Source organism: Choloepus didactylus, chromosome 15 (genome assembly GCF_015220235.1).
Source record: "Choloepus didactylus isolate mChoDid1 chromosome 15, mChoDid1.pri, whole genome shotgun sequence".
Lineage (NCBI taxonomy): Eukaryota > Metazoa > Chordata > Mammalia > Pilosa > Megalonychidae > Choloepus > Choloepus didactylus.
The window spans coordinates 10692749-10713956 of NC_051321.1; the positions used below are offsets into that span (position 1 = coordinate 10692749).

Consider the following 21208-nt stretch of genomic DNA (forward strand, 5'->3'; position numbering starts at 1 on the left):
TGTTAACAAACTCTCTCAGCTTCTATTTATCTGTGAATATTTTAAATTCTCCCTCATTTTTGAAAGACAGCTTTGTTGGATAGAAAGTTCTTAGCTGATAATTTTTCTCTTTCAGTGTCTTACATATATTGTACCACTGCCTTCTCACCCTTGTGGTGTCTGATGAGAAATCAGCACTTAGTCTTCTTTGGCTTCTGATTAGTATGTTTCTTGGAGTGGGTCTATTTGGAATTATTCTGATAGGAGTACATGAGGCTTCTTGGATTTGCATATTTATGTCTTTTATGAGGGTTGGGAACTTTTCAGTCATTACTTCTTCAAATGCTCTTCCTGGCCTTTTCCCTTCTCTTCTCCTTCTGGGATACCCATGATGTGCCTGTTTGTGTGCTTTGGTTGCCAATCATTCCCGGGAAACCCTGCTCAAATTTTTCCATTGTTTTTTCCTCAATTTGTATTTTTTTTTCTGTTTGAATTCAGTTGTTCTATATTCTAGCTCACTGATCCTTTCTTCTGCCTTTTCAAATCTACTGTCTTGTGTCTCTAGTATATTTTAAATTTCATCTATAGTGTTTTTCATTTCCATAATATCTATTATTTTTCTATCTCATATTCTTTCAAATTTTTCTTTATGCTCTCATAGTGTCTCCTTAATATACTTTATCTCTTTATGCATATTTTCCTTCTTCTCTTTGAATTGATTTAGGACATTTGTTTGACCATCTTTAGTTAGTTGTTCAAGTTCTACGTCTCCTCTAACTTTGGGATTTCTTCCTGTGACTGGATGATTTCTTCCTCTGTTTTGGTGTGCCTTGTGATTTTTTTCCTGATATCTGGTCATCTGATTATCTTGATGGGTCTATTCTGAAGGTCAGTTTCTCTCTCTTATCTAGGATTAGTTATTGCCTGAGTTTGTATTATGCACTGCTTTGACAGTTGGATCATCAGTATTTCCCAGACAAAACAGGACCAGGTACCTGTAAAGGGGGTGTAGACCAGCTCTGATGTGCCTGGATAGTCTGGAGAGGCCTGGAAAATCTCTGCTTTTCTCCCCTGCACTTTCTGGCCTGCCCAGCAGATGGCATTTTTTTTTTGGTTACTTATTCATCCTCAAAAGCTGCTAGTCTCATGAAGCCAGGCAGTGTCTGACCAGGTGGGAATGAAACTGCAGGTTCCTGTGCCCTCACTTTGCTGACCAAAATCTGGTTCACTGTGGGACGGTGTCCCCCAAGGTACTTGGAGTGGAGGAACCCCACAGCTGCCCAGTCCACAGTCATCCCCCAGGCAAGGACTGGGCCTCCTGCTGCTGCTTCCCTCAAGGGTGGGGGATGATTGCCAGGAGTTGCAGCTGGAATTACAGTCTCTGCTCATGTTTTCTCAGTCCGTTCATCCTGCACTGATCTGGGCCTTGAGATGTCCTCCCCTCTCTTCCGGGTCCTGAAGATTCGGAGAGTTTCTGCCTGGCTACTTGCTGCTTTGGGGAAAGAAGTAGATTGAGCTGTCCCATTGCTTCTTACACTGCCATTTGACTTTACATGTGTGGGTTTGAGTCCCCAGCAGAATTATATGCTCCTTAGAGATAAAGACTACATATTATACTTTTCATTGTGTCACAAAGAGTTGAATAGACATGTACACCTAGGTCACCAGGCTATCATCATATTCCATGAGTAATATATATGTGTGTGTATGTGTGTGTGTTTGTGTGTGTATTCTGTCAATTCTTACTATTCACAGGTTTCATATTTGTGAATTGACCTACTTGCTAAAATTTATTTGTAACACCAAAATCAATATTCCTGTCAATTCTGCTGTCATTTGTGGATAGATGCAGAACAGTGGAAAACTTGAGTCACTCTACATGCATGTTGCTAATTTAGCCAAAACCCAAAACATGCTCTTTTTGCTTTGGCTCTCAAAGTATAAACAAGGATCCTCTTTTCAATGTATTTAGTGCCACATTTTTCACATTTCTGTGCTTTTTGTTGGTGATATTGCTGTTTAAAATGGCCCCCAAAGATAGTGCTGAAGTGCTGTCTGGTGTTCCTAAGTGCAAGAAAATATACATGTTAGATAAAAAGCTCTGTTCAGGCATCAGTTATAGTGATGTTGGCTGAATGTTTAATGTTAATGAACCAACATCTTATATAATGAACTGCATTACCTGCCCCCTAATATGAATTATAATTAAACTTGCTTAAATTTATATTCAGAGGCTTTGTTAAATGTTGCTCTAAACTGTTCTAGGGGCAATGATACTGTTTCTTTTTGGGACTAAACGGCTGGTCTCTAAAAGGCTGAGGTAACAAAGAACTTCCTAGGAATCCTTTTATGCAAAATTAAAGAGAAGCAAAAGACATAAGATACCATTAAAGAGAAACACACATAAAACAAGTTTATGTATCCACCAGTTGTAGGTATGTTGTGACCAGAGGCTCCCAGGAACCTAAACCTGCATTTGCCTTTAGGCCAATAATTCAGTATTTACCAATTCAGGGCTGGAGCGACTTCATAAAGCATAACTACCATGAATAATGAGAATCAACTGTATAAATGCACATGTACTATATACATAATGCATACTATGTATACTATAAATTAGGTATAGCATATATTATGTATATTTACACTATTAAATGCCAAAAGGGCTTAAATAAGATCAACAAAGAGTCTCAAGGTTATATGCCCATCATCTGTATGAAAAGTACAATTGAGGAAAAACAAAGTGGGCGTGAAGCTGGAATTTCTGGATTACTTGATGATCATAATATTGGAAGACAATGAGTAGAAAAAAAACATTGCCTTGGAAAACTTTGCCAAGGGAATTGGACCCCTGAGATCCTTCCAGGACTTTCATCTGCCCACTCCCACGTGTGGCTCAGCAGACAAAGGTAGAGGCAGGCAACAGCTTTAGATATATTCCCCCTCCAGCAGGCAGCCTCCCTCCACCGAGGAGTGGAAAACCGATTTCACCAGCTCCACTTGTGTGTAGTAAAAGGCCAGATGAGGATCAGGGAAGAAATATCTTATCAGTTCTCCTGAATAAAGGACAGTCAACTGAGGATACCTCCCAGCTCCACAGATCACTTTTTCCTCCACCTGGGCTGCAGGTGGCTTCCAGGTGTCTAGGGAAGCCCTGCCTATGTTACTAGAATTCTGGGACAGGAAATTAGTCTTAGGGAGCAGCTGCATTTCAGGATCCACAAACTTCAAAACGGATCTAATGCAAGGTGTGTTTATCTCGTCCTTAGCTGCTGTGTCAAGGTAAGAGCCCTGGCATGGGTGTGTGGGTGTCTCTCCTTTGTTTCAGCCCCGCCTTTCTGGAAGATGGGGCAGGATGTGGAGCAGCCCAGCCCCAGCAGCCCGGCTTCCCTCCCTGATGGGTCAGAGGGAAAAGTGGAGTCTATCCCTATCTAGTGTAGACAAAGTGCATGTGTGATTGTCTCACTCCCACAGACACCTCTCTCCTCCCCTGCAAGGCCCTCTAATCATCAAAATATTCACTCCTCACTGTGGTAGGATGAAAAAGGCCCTCCTAAAAGATGTCCATGTCCTTTATCTCTGGAACTTGTGAATGTTAAAGTGATATTTGCAGGTGAGAGTAAGTTAAGGATCTTGCAATGGGGAGGCTATCCTGGGTTATGTAGGTGGGCCTTAAATGCAGTCACATGCCTTTTTACAAGAGAGAGGCAGAGGGAGAATTTCATAGACAGAAAGAGAAAAAAGGTGATGTGAAGAGTGAGCAGATAGTGAATTGAAGATGCTGGCCTTGAAGATTGGAGCAATGCAGCCACAAGCCAAGGAATATTGGCAGCTGCCAGAGGCTCAAAGAAGCAACGTGATCATTTGCCCTTAGATCCTCCAGAGGGAACATGACCTTGCCAACACCTTAATTTCAGCCCAGTGAAACTGATTTTGGATTTCTGTCTTCTTGAAGTGTAAGGGAATAAATTTCTGTTGTATTAAGGGCTTGTGATAATTTGTTACAGTAGTAACAGGAAACAAATACACCACCCCTCACCATTACTTAGCCATAGGAACTTTTTTTGTTATAAGAGAGAAGCCAGAAGCTCCTGGGGTTAGAAGAAGACAATGGGTGACAGCACAGCCGGGAACTTCTCTACCAGCACACTTCATACTAGATATGCTGTTGGCCCAGCCTCAAGTCGCATCCCCAGGTGCCAAGGCAGTAATCCCCAAAATACTCTTTTGAAAGGAAGAAGAGCCAACAGAGGGAATTCTCAGAATAGACCATCCCTCAGATACCTGAAAAATATTGAGTCAAGAACAGCCTATCTCTTTCATTCCTGGTCCTCTGCCCAATCTCCTTCCCTCTTGTTTCCCCATTCATGGTCTTCTACATCATGCTTCTTTTTCAGAATCTGTGGGCCAAGATGTGACAGATGGACAAAGCCCTATTTTGAGGCAGTTGTCCCTAATTTGCCCTTTATTCCAAAGAGCACCTGCATAGCCCAGGGCAGCCCTACAGCAAGTGTGGAGGGGGAGGGGCCCCGACTCACACAGGTTTCATCACTTCTCGAATCCCATTGATTGCTGTGTTTGGCTTTGCTCTAGAATTGATGGAAATTGTCAAATCTGTGAAGACTGTTCAAGGATGGAAAAGTTTTGGGTTATTGCTGCTTTGGAAAGATCTGCTATGGCGTTATCACTGTATCCTTCCTTCCTTCCTTCCTTCCTTCCTTCCTTCCTTCCTTCCTTCCTTCCTTTATTTCTTTCCTTCTTTCTCTCAAGAAATATTCCTTGAACCCCAGAGGTAGAGCTCTCATTACAGAAGAGACAAACAATAAAATAAGCAAGTGCAATTATTCTTAACCCCCCACTGTGCTGGTTTGAATGTTATATACCCCATAAAAGACTACATTCTTTTAATCCACTCTTATGGGGGCAGACCTCTTGTGGGTGGGACTTTTCAATTAGATTGTTTCCATGGAGATATGACACCACCCATTCAAGGTGGGTCTTTCTTCTTCCAGGTTCATAATTTATTGCACAAATTGAGTATCACATGATGAATTGACATTAGCTTCTGCAGGCATCAGAACTTAATGGATGAGGTACAGTTTAGAATCCATTTACATTGCTTTCACAGCTGGAGTTTCTTTAGACTTTAACTTGAAGAATACTATAATCAAAGCAATGCCTCCATATGTGGCTAGTACACAATTTGTTCTACCTGGAAGAGTGTAAGAGTTGAACTATTTTTTAATACCAGTGAACTGGAATTGGGCATCTGTTTCTGGACATGCCACAATTTCAATCTTGCCAAAACCACAGATTCCACAGCCCATGTCCTTCAACATACACAGCTACCCCTTGGCCCAGCCAGAAGAAGCCCAAGGTGGGTCTTATTTATCTTTACTGGAATCCTCTATGAGAGGAGAAAAGGCAAAGACATTTTGAAGAGAGCTCAAGAGAGACAGAAGCCCAGAGACATTTTGGAGAAAGCCATTTCAGAACCAGAACCCAGGAGAAGGACCAGCAGATACCACCATGTGCCTTCCCATGAGACAGAGGAACCCTAGATACCATCGGCCTTTCATCAGAGAAGTTATCTTACTCTTGATGCCTTAATTGGACATTTCCATGCCTTAGCACTGTCAATTTGTAAACTAATAAATTCCCATTGTAAATGCCGATCCGTTTCTGGTATATTGCATTTTGGCAGCTTTAGCAGACTGAAACACCCACATAGAGAGATTTGTAAGGGGTCATGATTGGGCAAAAAGGGAAAAGAGCTGTTCCACTTGGAGAGGGAGTCAGGAAGATTTTATGGTGTAGTTGGCCGAGGGCTGATTTATGGAATGTGAATAAAGGTCCCTAAGCAGAGGACAGAAGAGTCTGGAACGGGTGGAAGGATGCATTCCAGGCAGAGACCACAGGTGAGCAAAAACTCGGAGCTGCTAAATGCTCTGGTGGGTCCAGAAAACTCAGTCTGTTATGGCTCAAGCACAGAATTGGAGGCCTGAGGGGAAAGGAGTCTAGAAGGGAGGAGAGATCCAGGAACCAGTACACAAGGGATTTTGCAAAGCCATGCAAAGGAGTTTAAAACTAAATCAGGAAGCAGGGAGTCATTGAAGGGTTTTCAACAGGGAGGGAAAGTGGAGTAAGATGGTGCTTTAAATGTCTCTGGTCTGTGGGTGGTGGATAAACTGAAAGAGGCCAAGAAGGACTCCACCATAGCAAACAACATCAACAAACAGAACTCAAATTCTGAGCACTCACTTGCAAAAAGGAAACACTAGATGAATATTCTTTTGTGGCTTCACCTGGATGGTCCAGACACAGACAGTTTCGGGTCCAAGAGTGTTGATGAACCTGCCCAAAGGAGCTGGGAGGAGGCCCCCACATTCAGTAGGTGCTAAAACCAGGGGCAAAGAATGGTGAAGGGCTCAGGGCAGCTCCATCCCTTAGGGTCATCCCCATTCCTGGGGCCAGCATCCATCATTCATCTTTCTGTTTCCTGGTCCTCTCCAATAAAATTGCTATGTGGATGACCTGAATCAGATGATCCCACAAAAAATGTGGGCTTTTTGTTTTACTCACTTCAGAGCTTTTTGAGTAATTTGTATCTATTTGTAATACAAATTATTTTCAACAATGGGAAATAGAAAAAAATTGAACACCCCCTAACCATAACATCTTTATCATCAACCACATTGCCAGGTTGGTGAGCAGAGAGATGGCACAAACATCCCACTTGTGCCTCCCTGAAGGTCTTCTCCTGGAGCAGTCACAGAAATAGCAAAGTCAGTTCTCCTGCCCCAAGTTAGGAGTAACCCACCAGACAAATGAGATTTCCGCCTTCTTTTAAACACCTATCAGAAGGTAGTCCATAATCAATGTCGGTCGTGCCTCGGTTTCCTCAATTGTAAAATGAAATATGCCAAATAAAAAAAGAAATTCAGTCTCAGGTAAGGAAAGGCTTTAATAGAAAAGATGACATAAAATAGAAAGCTCTTAAGCATGACATGGCAAATGTTTCAAACTTCATGGGGAAAGGAATTTTCTTTTATTGGGAAGAATAAATAAGACTACAAGAACTGGGTGTGAGGGATGAGATGAGTGGGTGGAGTGATCAGAGTTGACCAGAAAATGTCTTTCCCTGAAGTCAGTTGATTTTCCAGGGGGCATCAAGCAGGGGTCGTTCTGAGTTCCAGTGCTTGCTTAACCTTAGTGATGGGTCAATTCATGGCCCTGTGGGGGGAGGGAAGCAACTTAATTACACGCTGGTCAAATCAATTAATGAGCCTGCTGGATCAGTGGGGACAAAGTTAGACTAATCATTTATGGGTCAGAGGATGAGAAACTGGTGGGTTTGTCTGGCCTTGTCTTAGGAAACAGAGGAGGCCTCTGGGAGTCTTATTTAAGTCACATGGAAGTGGGTGGATCCTTGCAGCCATATGCTCCAAAACAAAGGGTGGGGGGGGGGGGTTCTTAAAATTCAATATTCTCCAGGATCACAGGACTTGGGTGAAGTTCAACATTATAAGGGTAATAATAGAACCTACAAATATGTGATCCTGTTTTTAAAGTGCTGGGCTCTCATCTGGCACCTTGCAAACCCCAGGTAAATAAATAAACAAATGAGCAGCCTTCATTGTGAGGCATGCGCTTTCCCCCAACCTTGCATCCTTCCTGCTTCAGTGATTCTCTTTCTTTAATGCCCTCATTTCCTTTTCCTGAACATTGTGAAGCACCTCAGCTCTCAAAACTAGGCTTTTAGAGGAGGCTCTTCTCCTCATTTGGCGTTGGCTCCTTGGCAAGGAAGCACATTTTCTCTGCCTTGTGAGATGTGGCCCTGGGAAGGGTGGAGGATACTGCCTGTGCTGGAGAGGAGGTGGGGTGGGTGGGTTTGCACACAGAGGGGCCTCTGAGAGGTACAAACTGAGAGGGGGACTTAGGGGTGGTTCAGGGTTAAAGCAGATGATGGCCAACTACAGTTGCCACTTCCCATTGCCATGACTGTTTCCAAAGCTCATGACCTGTGAGCCATTTGGGCCACAAACAAAACCCAAAGAGTCTCACAATAAGCAGAGGGAATGGTGCAACAACAGCCAGAGTTATCTTTTGCCTTTACAAGTGATTGGGTTTCCTTTGAAAAGACACCACAGCAGGAAAACAAAGTGAAAAACATGGAAGAGAACATGGCTTACTTGTAGAAACTGGAGCAGGAAGGGTACCTGAGAAGTTAGAAAACCCAGAAAGTTAGTATTAGTATGTGATTTCTTCTACAAAATGTCTATGAGATTTAGCTGATCCTTCATGCATCATGCAAACAAACCAACTTACACATGGATTACAGGAACAGCTGCCCTTTCCTTCCCGAGCATAAGGCAGACTCCGTTAGAGTCAGTCCATGGACGGCACTTGACTCTGTGCTGTGCCCATCAACTGGCAATATTCAGAGAGAACTGTGAACTTCCTTGGGGCTCAGCAAGTTTCCTGGACCCAAGGATGGACCCACTGGTAAATAAGACAATGAGCCAAGCCCTCCTCTCCTCTAAATAGGAAGCGGGAACCATTTCAGCAGTGTGGTTGAAGTGCCTTCAAATGCTCAATCCAAGAGTCCTGCTCCAATCTGATCCAGTGTGAGCTTTTCTCTTCCAGAAACTCTGAGGGACTGTGGAGGAAGCACCTGTCTGTTTGTTGTCTTTGTTCCTAAACTCACCTTTGCTGGCTCTCTACCTGTGCTCATACAGCACCTTCTTCTTGGAGCATTCTGCCCTGGTCTCTCCAAACCTCCCCAGTAAGAAGGCTTGAGCACCACCTCCCCAAGAGGCTTGCCCTGCTCACACCAGCAGCTGAGGAACCCTTCCCGGTATCCCAGTGTCTGTAATTACCATCCACAAACCGGTGTTTTCTGCTTCTTTTGTTGTTGTTAGACTTTTTGTGCATGTTGGATTATTCCTTAGGGATAGAGACTGTGTGTGGTAAATTTCAGTCTGTCACAAAGATTTTAGTGAACATGTATCCCTAGGGCCACAGGCTATAATCCATTCCATGAGAACGTTTTTCTATTACATGTATCTATATCTATTTATATATCATCTATATCTGTACACTCACATATATATGTATACACTTACATATATGTACACCTGTATATAAATATTTTATATATAATATTCACATACTATACATTAAATATACTGTACATTATGTATGCAGATTCTACTAAATGACAAAGGGCTCATAGTAAGATCAACAAAGAGAAAAGTTTATGTTGTCTGAGGTATATATGCTCCATCATATGAATAAAATATTCAGTTGAGAAAATAGCTTTTCTGTCAGGTCTACCCAACCCCAAAGGTCTGAGTCCATAGAAACGCCAGGATAGGGTCTATCCATAAAATGGTGGCACCTGTGTATGTATGAGGAGAGGGTCACTGGGTCACACAGATCTCCTCACCAAATAGTGGTCCAGGAGAATGATAGCCCAATCTTATTTTAACAGTTACCCCAACAACCACATTTCCATAATGCCACATTACCAGATTTGGGGGGAAGGGGGGAGGGAGAACATCATGAGGGACACTTTCCTTGACCTACCTTTTGAATAGCCATAGTACTGCAGACCAAAGAAAGAGGGTGGGTGGTTGGAATTTCTAGAGTACTTGATGGTCATGATGTTGGAAGATGATGCATAGATGACAGTGGCCTTTACCTAATGTCCCAAGGGAATGGGACCCCAGAGGTCCATCCAGAACTTCCACCTGCTTGCTCCCACATGTGAGGCTAATTGGGCAGAGGTAAAGGCGGGCATCAGAGCTTGAAATTTGCCCCCCTCTGCCATGCTGCCTCCCTCCACCAATGGGTGGAAGAGAGATTGCACCAGCTCTGCTGATGAGAAGTGAAATTGTGGTGGTTTCAGCCACACTTCCTTTTTCAGAATCCCTGGGGCGGGTTTTGGTAGATGGACTGTTATGAATTGAATCATGTCCTCCACAAAGACATGTTCAGGTCCTAACTCCTGGTCCCGTGGATGTGAACACGTTTGGATAGGATCTTTGAAGATCTTATTAAGTTGTGGTCAAAGTCAATCAGGGTGGACTTAGTGCAATGTGACTAGAGTTCTTATAATCAGAGGGAATCTGGACATAGTAGCAGGTGGAAGGAGGAGACACAAGGTGACACATGGCCTTGTGACAGAGGCAGAGATTGTGTTACAGATTGCTGGAAAGCTACCACTAGGGTGCTGCAGACTTCAGAAAAAGCATAGCCTTGCCGGTACTTTGATTTTGGACTTCCTGCCTCTAAACTCTGAGACAATAAATTCTTGCAGCTTAATCCAATCAGTGGTTTAATTCCTTTTGTTCCATCTAAACTGCTCTGTTGTGTTTGCTATAGTAGCTCCGGCAAACTAAGACATGGACTAAGCCCTAGTTCAGAAGCAGCCATCCCCAAAGTGTCCTTCATCACAAACAACACCTGTGTAATCTAGGGGAGCCCAAGTGCTGCAGCAGCTCCAGATGGGGCAGGGGCCCTGGTCGCACAGTCTATATCATCTCTCTAATCCACCATTGCATGCTGTGTTGGTTTTGATCTAGAATTGATGGAAATGTGGCTCCCATGTTAAAATCTGTGAAGAACTGTTCTGGGATAGAAATGCTGTAAGTTAATATTGCTTTGGAAATGCCTCTGTGGCCTCATCACTGCAGTCATTCCTTCACTCACTTGAGCCTCTGATATAAAGCTCCCTATTCTAGTAGAGACAAACAATGAAATAAGCAAGTGAAATTATCAATAAACTCCACATAGCGATTGGTCTGGGATTGTGACATGGGACAAGGGAGAGAGACCTGTTCCACCGGGGGAGGGAGTCTGTCCCTGACTTGAATCATGAGATATGGAATGAGTTCCCTAAGCAGAGGGCAGAAGAGTCTGGAAGGGATGGAAGGATGCATCCTAGGCAGGGGCCACAGGTGAGCCAAGACTCAGAGTTGCTAAATGCTCTGGTGGGTACAGAAAACTCAGTCTGTCGTGGTTCAAGCACAGAATGGGAGGCCTGCAGGGAGAGGAGACTAAAAGGGAGGAGAGAGCCAGGAGCCAGAACATGAAGGATTTTGCAAAGCCATGCAAAGGAGATTAAACCTGAATCAGAAAGCAGGGAGCCATGGGAGGGTTTTCAGCAGGGAGGGAAAGTGGAGTCAGATGGTGTTTTAAATGTCTCTGGTCTGTTGGTTGTAGATAAATTGACAGAGGCCAAGATGGACTCCATCATAGAAAACAACAATATCAGCAAACAAAACTCTAATCCTGAGCACTCACTTGAGGAAAGGAAATATCAGGCGGACGCTTTGAATTGGCTTCATCCTGATGATCCAGACACAGAACGTTTTGGGCCCAACATAGTTGATGAACCTGTTTGAAGGATATGTGAGGAGGCCCCCACATTCAGTAGGTGATAAAAACAGAAGAAGAGACTGCTGAAGGGGTCTAGAGCAGCTCCAGCCTGTGGGGGACTTCGGACTTCTCCTTTCCTGAAGCCTGCATCACTGCGGTTTTCCTACTTCCCAATTCTCCAACCAGAACACAACACTGATGACCTGAATCTGATGATCCCTCACTGAGAGGGCTTTGTGTTGGGTCTTTTACAATGCTTTTTAAGAAATTCATATATTTTTAACATTAAGAAATAGAAGAAATGTATAACCCTCTCTCCAAAATATTCTTTATCATCAACCAGAAATTTCAGATTGGGGAGCAGAATGCACAAACCTGAATGTGTTTTCCTGAAGAAGGCCAGAGAAACAGCAGAGAAGCCAGTTCTCCTGCCCCAAGCTAGACTGAAGCCAGCAGACAAACGAGAATATACCACATTTTAAACACCTGCCCGCAGGGGTTCTGCAATGGTTCCCTGTGATGCCTCAGCTTCCAACACTTGAAATGAGGACTAAAAAGAGCATCTCCCTTGTGGGATATTAGAGGATCAAATGAGCAAAGTGCTTGGTCCTTAACCAAAATCTCATCAATACCAGGTCAATAAATAAATGAACAAGCCACCGGTTTCCTGAGGACACACCCCCTCCTTCTAACCCACCCCCCTCCTGCTGCAATGAGTCTCTCTTCTTTCCGATGCCCTCATTTCCTGGTAGTGGACATAGTGATGCACCTACGCTCTCTAGACTCCAGATATGTGGAGGAGGCTCCTCTCCTCATTTGCCGTCTGCTCTTTGGAAGGCAGCACAGCCTTGTCCTTGCTCGTGAGACTCGGAGACTTGAGGGCTGAGGAGGCTGCCTGGTGCTGTAGAGGAGTTGGGGTGTGTGTGTGTGTGTGTGTGTGTGTGTGTGTGTGTGTGTCGGGGAGTGCATGGGGATGGAGCCCTGGTGGACCCGAGAGGGGGTTTAGGGATGGTCAATGGCTGAAGCAGATGGTACAGAAGCCACTTTCCTTTGCCAAGATCAGGTCCCAAGTACATGAGCTACCCAGTAAGCCATTTAGGCTCCAAACAAAAGCATATTTCTCTCTGTGAGGAGAGAAAAAGGAAGAATATTGACCACATTTACCTTTCATCTTTGCAGTTGATACGATTGTTGCTGAAAAGACACCAAGAGAGAAAAACGAAACGAAAAACTGAAGTTACTAATGGGTCATGGCACAAGAATGTACAATTGACACCACTCTGAGGAGGAACCAGAACACAAAGGAAGGGTGCCTGATACAGAGAGGGTCCCCATCCTCTCTCAGCCTGTGGGGCAATCACGAACCCTCTGGAGGAAGGACAGGAAGCAGAGCTCAGACCCAGCACCCACAGGCTAGTCCACTCAGCTGCTTTTTTCTCCTTCTCCCCTAATTCCACGCAGGTACAGTACATGTCCTCACTCTGTACTCACAGGCAGAGAAGACAACTCTGACCAGCTCACTGCCTATCCCAGTTTTCATAGAACTTACTCAGGGTTAGCATGAAAGTCCCTTGGACCCGGACAACTCTCGGTCCTGAGCAAACCAGGACACAGAGTCACCCTAAATCTCACCTGAACATTTCTCATTGTGGATTCTGTAATGAGATCAATGATCAATTTGACCTTGGAGTAATCAACTGAATAAGATTTTCAAATTGGGGGATTCAACCATCTTAATTTACGTAAGGTTCACCACCTCTTGGACCCAAGTTTGGAAGCTGGGATCCAGGAGAATGGGGTGCAAACACAAGGCCTGGCCCTGTTGACCCAGCTCTGTGGCTCATCCTCATGACGTTAATTGTGAAGTACGAGCACAGCCAAGGATGAGACAGTTCTGGGTTACTCTCCTGGTCGGCCCATAGCAGCTGTATGGACTTGGACAAGTTATTTCCATTCTAAGCCTTATTTCATGCATCCTTAAAAAGGGGCTGATAAAAATACCAGTTTGTAGGTTATGGGGGACAATACCACACAGCCCACAGCACAGTGTCTGCCTCAGGGATGCTGTCCACAAAAGTCACCTGCCACTGCCTACACTTTAGCACATTCTCTTCACACCCCAAATTAGATGATATTTCTTTACTCAACAAATAAAAAATCAAAATAATGTTCTAGAATATATTCTAGCCAGAAAATTCAACTAGGACACCATCTTGAGTTTGCACTGATCTTTGGGGAGTACAAAAAAAGACACCACACCTCAGCAGTTTCCATCAACTCTGCTTTGGGGGATGCAAATGACATCTGATCAGAAAGCAGCCTCAAGTGCAGAACACTGTAAAGTCCCCACCAATTCCTGTGACCTCTCTGGACTGGGACCTTATGAAATGGCATCCTTCAATCCAGCTCCACCTTTTGAGAATTCCTGTGATATAGATCCTCAGATGCAATCTTGAATTTTAGAAAACAAGCTGCCCCTCAACAGTGACTCAACTAAACCACCATCAGTCTCCAAGATAAATACTCACCTCAGGGTGCCCTTCAGCTTTAAAAACTACCCTTTCATTTGCCTATGACATTACATCTTACAGTGTGTTTCACAGTTCATATGCTGCTGTGTGTTCCTCATTACTCTAGAGCTGAGGCTCAGAGAGGTTGAGTGAGTTGGCCAAGGTCACACAGCCATTTGCTAGCATCTGGCTACAGGGCCAGGACACTTGCTTCCTCCTCACCAACCTTCAAAAAGTAGACTTTTGTGTACTCACATCCACAGGATCAAGAAAGCAATTGTCAAGCATATTAATTGCTCTAGCCAAGGTCTCCCCCAGTCTGTGGCTTTAAGATACCACTGACAGCACTGATATGGAAAGAAGCAATAAGCTCTTATCTTTGCAGAAACTGAAGTTGGGCAAGGGAACCTGAACTGATAACCTTTATTGAAAGGAGCAAGCAGTGGATCACCTGGTGCATTGCAGAGGCCCTGGCAGGAGAGGAGAGTACCCCAGTGAGGTGGGGCAGCCCCTGAGAGGAGGAGGCCCCTGCAGTCAGCAAAGCCGAGGGGTGGAGGAGAAATGCACAAAGGCTAGAAATGGCTGGGCGGCAAAAGAGAGCAAAAAGATGAACTGAGGAGCTCGTGAAGATCAGGGGAGAGAGAGGAGCAACAGAACGAGAGAGAAAATGGGAGATGGGATGAAGCTCTTTCTTAAATAAATGTTACTGGAATCAGTTGGTCTACCCTCATGAATTGATGCCTTTCCCAGGGCCCAGTTCCCTGAGCCACCCAGTGGCTCTCCCTTCCCAGGCATTTCTATGCCCTTGCTGAGGAGCTCTGTTCCTTACTGCTCTAGTACTTGCTGTTGCTGCTACCGATGTCACAACCCACTGTCAAATGCACAGCGCACCCACCCCTTGAGAGGATTCTCCAGGTGCCCAGTTACCCTACAATGTCCTTGTTGACTCTTTTCAAGCCAGTTTCCCACCTAGCACCCTCCTGCAGGAACACCCCGGGAGTGTTTCCAAAGTAAGACCAAGAACTGGGCTGGGAACCCAGTGGTTTCAGTATAAGTTTGCAAAAGGCAGGAAGAAGAGTAGAAAGGAAGTGAGAAATTTGGCAAGGCGGCCCACAGAACACGACAGGGGACACAAAGCCCAGAAAATGTTAAAATCAAGATGGCATTAGCCTGTTGGCATGAATATAACCCTTGACCCTCTTCCTCCAGCACTAAGGGTAAATGAAGTCAGACATTTTGCTTGGAGGAGAGCATCAGGCAGCCTGTCAACCGTAGAGCTTCTTTGTTGGCAACAAGCAAACTGAACAAAGTCTCTCACATTTAACAGAAAATCAGAGAGAGGCCCAGGAGGAAGGGCTCATGAGTCATGCATTACCTGTTCTGAACAGCAAAGCCCAAGTGAAAGCACAAGACGCCCTCATCCTGAGCAGTCCCTGGCTCCAGCCTCAGCAGTGAGCTTTGGCCTGGTGGCTTCTGCTATATAGAGACAGCTCCTGAAATCTGATCTCCTCCTCACTCTGGAGCTGGCAGGCCCACAGGGCAGAAATGAGGGTGTGGCAAGATCAATTTGGTTCACCTAAAGGACAAACAACCAAAGAAAAAATAGCTGAAATGGACTGCATCAAAATCAAATGCTTTTGTACATGAAAGGGCACTATCAATAAAGTGAATAGACAACTTACAGAATGAGAGAAATTCATTGCTAACCATATATCTGATAAGGGTTTAATACCCAGAATATGTAAAGAAGTGGTACAACTTGACCACAGAAAGACAAATAACCTAATTACAAAATGAGCAAAGGACCTGAATCGATGTTTCCTCAAAGAAGATACAGAAATGATCCATAAGCCCATAAAAATATGCAAAGATGCCCAACATCCTTGGACATCAGGGAAATGCAAATCAAAACTACAATGAGCTAGCACTTCACACCCACTAGAATGGCTAATATATAAAAAAGCAGAAAATGATAAGTGTTGATGAAAATACAGAAATATAGGAAACTTTATACACTGTTGGTTGCACGTAAACGGTAGCACCTCTATGGAAATCAGCTTGGTGGTTCCACAACAAGTTGAAAATAGAATCACCATATGACCCAGCAATCCTACTTCTTGGAATATACTCAAAAGAATTGAAAGCTGGGACTTGAACATATGTTTGTACACCACTGTTTATAGCAGCATTATTTACAATAACCTAAATGTGGAAGCAACACAAGTGTCCACCCACAGATGAATGGGTAAACAAAATGTGTTATATACACACAATGAAATATTATTCAGGTATAAAAAGGAATGAAGTTCTGATGCAAAATTCATGGATGAATTTTGAAGACATCATGTTGAGTGAAATAAACCAGAAACAAAAAGTGAATATTGTAAGATCTCCCATAATGGGAATTCCTAGTAGAAGCACATTTCATAGACAGAGGTAATGCATCGTAGGTTACCTGGGGTCAGGGCATGTGGGTGTATTCGTCAGCGTTCTCTAGAGAAACAGAACCAACGGGAGATATCTGTAAATATTATAAGACTTTATATAAGTACCTCATGCAACTGCGGGGATACACAAATCCAAATTCCATAAGACAGGCTGCAAGCTGGCAACTCTGAGGAAGTTTTTGGGGAATTCCCCAGCAGATGCTGGCTGGCTAAAGTAGAGATGAAAATTCTCTCTTCTGACTGCTGAAGTCATCACTTCTCCATTAAAGCCTTCAACTTATTGGATTAAATATCTCTCATTGCTGACACTCCTTAGCTGATTGTAGATATAATCAATCATAGATGCAATCAATTTACTGTGATTTAAGTCCACAAAATGTCTTCACAGTAGAAGTTAGGCCAGTGCTTGCTAGACCAGATAATTGGGCATCATTTTTGGCCAGGTTGACACATGAACCTAACCATCACAGTCCACCCCTTGTCAACTTGGCAGCTATACACATCACCTTAAACCATACTTAATCTCTAAATAAGAAAAGACAATAATAGACATAAATATTTTTTGCCTAACAATACTGAAATGTCCTGTGTACAACCAGAAGCTCACTAAATCTCTTCAAAGTAGGGTGCAAGTCCTTGGGAAATATGCACCATTACACTTGATATCTTATAACTTAAATACTACAATATGAACAATACAATGTATGTCATATGATAAAGTGATAAGACAGACAAGAAAACAAATATATTTTCTATATGTACAAATATAAACAAAACAAAGGAGAAATATTCATACCATTATAGTTCTCATTTCTGTAACTTGTCACAAGCTTGTAGTTTGTAGTTGTAACTGCCTTCTTCCACTACCCATTCCATGTTCCCTTTACACTCAGCAAGCACCTCAGCTGGCCGTGGTTCTTTGCCTGGTGGTGTGACCCAGAACATCATGCCTAAAGTTTCTGAGCCATTAGCAGTCCCGTCTGGAATAGGTTGTTGTAGTTTTCTATTACTTTTAGTCACAGGGCATGTAGTGCTAAGAGATGCTCAAGGGGATCTCCTGTATTCCAGGAAAACTCTTCATTACCTTCATGTGTAGTTTCAGTCCTATTTTCCCTTAATAGTCAGGATCAAACACCCCAGACTGTACCATAATCCCCCTCTTTGCCTGTTGATTCAGAGACATGAGAAGTCGAAGTGGCCAGGTGGCATTCTTAACTTCCAGTTCAATGGAATCATTGTTGTATCCCCTGAGAGAAGCTCTCCTCCTTTCAGAACCAAGACCTGTAGACCTGCAGAGCTTAAGATTGCAGGGACAGGGAGCAAAATTTTTTCTCATGCATCAGTAGGGTTAACAGTTAGTTGATGCCACTGTGATGTCCACCCCTTGATTACTGGATCTGTGAAACATGGCCAAGGGAGACACAGCACCACAGAGTGGATGCTGAGTCAGAGCATACACAGCCTCTTGGAGAACATTTCCCCAACCCTGCAAGATATTGCCACCTAGTTGGTGCTGTAATTGAGTCTTCAAAAGTCCATTCCACTGTTCTATCAATATAGCTGCTTCAGGATGATGGGGAACATGATAAGACCAGAGAATTCCATGAGCATGTGCCCATTCCTGCACTTCTTTTGCTGTGAAGTGAGTTCCTTGAGAAGAAGCAATGCAGTGGAATACCATGATGGTGGATAAGGCATTCCATAAGTCCACAAATGGTAGTTTGGGCAGAGCATTGCGTGCATGGAAGGCAAAACCATATCTGGAGTATGTGTCTATTCCAGTTAGAACAAATCATTGCCCCTTCCATGATGAAAATAGTCCAATGTAATCAACTTTCCACCAGGTAGCAGGCTGATAACCTTAGTAAATGGTGCCATATCAGGGACTGAATATGGATCTCTGCTGCTGGCAGACTGGTCACTCAGCTGTGGCTGTAGCCAGGTTGACCTAGGTGAGTGGAAGTCCATGTTGCTGAGCCCAGGCATAACCTCCATCCTTACCACCAAGACCACATTATTTATAAGCCCAGTGGGTAATGACAGGAGAAGCTGGAAAAAGAGGCTGACTGGTATCCACAGAATGGGTCATCTTATCCACTTGATTATTAAAACCTTCCTCTGCTGAAGTAACCCTCCTGTGAGCATTCACATGGGACACAAATATCTTCATGATTTTTGCCCACTCAGAAAGTTCTATCTGCATACCTCTTCCCCAGACCTCTTTGTCACCAATTTTCCAACCATTTTCCTTCCAAGTCCCTGACCATCCAGCCAAACCATTAGCAACAGCCTATGAATCAGTATACAAATGTACCTCTAGCCAGTTCTCCTTCCAAGCAAAATGAACACTCAGCAAGCACGTCAGCTGGCCATGGTTCTTTGTGGCCCAGACCTTCATTCCTAATTCACATTGTTTGGAGTTCCACCCATTGAGAGGATTTTCCCTCACCACTGTCCTTCAGGGACATCCCAGCTGCAGTGCTGTAGCTGGCCACTTGCAGGTGGTACCTGCATATCATGCAGAACCATCTGTAAACCAGGCTGAAGTTTTTGCTCCGTCAGTCAACTGATTGTAAGGAACTCCCCAAGAGGCCTGTGGGCTGGAAAAGAGGAGGTTATGTGGAAGGAGTGGGGGCTGTGGGCATTTGGACCACTTCCTCATGTAACTTACCTGTGACTTCAGGACCTGATTGAAACCTATCTATACATATCATTCCTATATTATGATGGAGTGCTGCTGTGCACGCCCAACTTTATGGCTGGGTGGGACAGACAACACCCAGCTCATAATAGGCAACTCAGGTCTCACAGTAACTTGGTGGCCCATGGTTATGCATTTGGTCTTTAGTAATGCCCAGTAGCAGGCCAACAGCTGTCTCTCAAAAGGAGAGCAGTTATCTTCAGAGGATGGCAAGGCTTTACTCCAAGATTGTAAGGGCCTGCACTGTGATTCTCCTATAGGAGCTGGCCAAAGGCTCCAGACAACATCTCTATTTGCCGCTGACACTTCCCAGCACCATTGGATCTGCTGGATTATATGACCCAAGTGGCAGAGCAGCTTGCACAGCAGCCTGGACCTGTCAGAGAACCTCCTCTCATTCTGGTCCCCCGCATCAGAACTAGCAGCATTTCTTGTCACTTGATAAATGGGCCAGACTAGTACACCCAAATGAGGAATATGTTATCTCTAAAATCCAAAGAGGACAACTAGGCATTGTGCCTCTTTTTAGTTGTAGGAGAGGCCAGATGCAACAGCTGATCCTTCACCTTAGAAGGATATCTCAAAATGCCACACACCATCAGATGTGCAGAAATTTCACTGAAGTGGAAGGGCACTATTTTTGTTGGATTTATCTCCCATCTTTTAATGTACAAATGCATTAGTAATAAGTCTAGAGTACTTGCTCCTTCTTGCTCACTAGGTCCAATCAACATGATATCATCAATATGATGGAACAGTGTGATGTCTTGTAGGAGGGAGAAATGATCACGTTCTACAGACAAGACTGTGACACAGGACTGGAGAGTTTATATATCCCTGAGGTAGGACAATGAAGGTATACTGCTGGTCTTGCCAGCTGAAAGCAAGCTGTTTCTGGTGGTCCATACTAACAGCAATTGAGAAAAAGTCATTAACCAGATCAATAGTTGCATTCCAGCTACCAGAGGATGTGTTGATTTGCTCAAGCATTGATGCCATATCTGAAACAGCAGCTGCAATGAGAGTCACCACCTGGTTAAGTTTACAATAATCCACTATAATCCTCCAAGACTCATCTGTTTTCTGCATGAGTCAAATAGGAGAATTGAATGGGAATGTGGTGGGAATCACCACCCTGAATCTTTCAAGTCCTTGATGGTGGCACCAATCTTTGAAATTCCTCCAGGACTCTGAAATTGCTTCTGATTTACTATTTTGCTAGGTAGGGGCAGTTCTTGCACTTCCATTTGACCTTTCCTACCATAACAGCCCTCAGTCTACAAGTCAGGAACCAATGTGAGGATTCTGCCAGTTGTTGAGTATGTCCTTTCCAGTTTGCATACTGGAACTGGGGAAATAACCACAATATGGATCCAGGGAATCACTTGGCCCACAGTGACACAGACCTGATTTAAAACACTGTTGAATGAGAGAACCTAAGATGGCAGCTAGGTGAGACAGGGCAAAAAAACACCTCCATGAAAAATACTAGATAAAAGCCAGAAAGTGACCCAGAACACCAGTTCCAGCGATGCACCAGCTGGACAAGGTGTGCTAAAGCCACAGGGACTGTGCACTTGGTGAAACCGGGAGTCTGCATTCTGAAACTAGTGAGTGAGCTGGCTGAAAGTCTGGTGGCTTCACTGTGGTATGGGGAAACCATGGGTTGGCATTTGGAGATGGACTAGTTCTTTAAAAAAAAAAAAACAAACAAACCCAGGAACAGCTGTGGATACTGCAGCAACAACTGCGCAGTGAAGCATGGCAGGAATGGGCTGTGCCAATGCCTCAATATCTGGTGTGGAATATAGCCCTTCCCACACCCGCTGCCAATTGTCTTGGAGCCAGGAGGGCAGAAGGGAGCCAAAAGGAGAAAGAAACTGTGCCCCTTGCAGACATCTTCTTGGTGGGCTGGGGACGCTCCTGCCCAGGGCCAGAGCCACAGCCCAGAGCTACACCAAGAGTCCCAGTGTGATGGGGAGTGTTTCCCACAGCACTGCACACATGCCACAATATCAGTCATGGACAGTGGCCTTTAGGGCACCCACAGCTAATTGTCCCAGAGCTGGGAAGGCAGAGCTGTGAGAAAAGGGGGAAATTAACACGCCCCATTCAGCCATCTTTACAGCAGGCTGGAAATGCCCCTGCATGGCCTGGTGGCCCAGGGCTTCTCTGGAGGGCTGGCACAC

At 44.2% G+C, this 21208-nt stretch overlaps 1 protein-coding gene and 1 pseudogene across 1 annotated transcript in view; both read right to left on the reverse strand.

Moving 5' to 3' along the window:
• DMBT1 (deleted in malignant brain tumors 1) overlaps positions 1-21208 on the reverse strand; it is a 337458-nt gene that overhangs the window by 150138 nt on the left and 166112 nt on the right. The window lies entirely within an intron of this gene.
• LOC119510654 lies at positions 5091-5306 on the reverse strand (annotated as a pseudogene).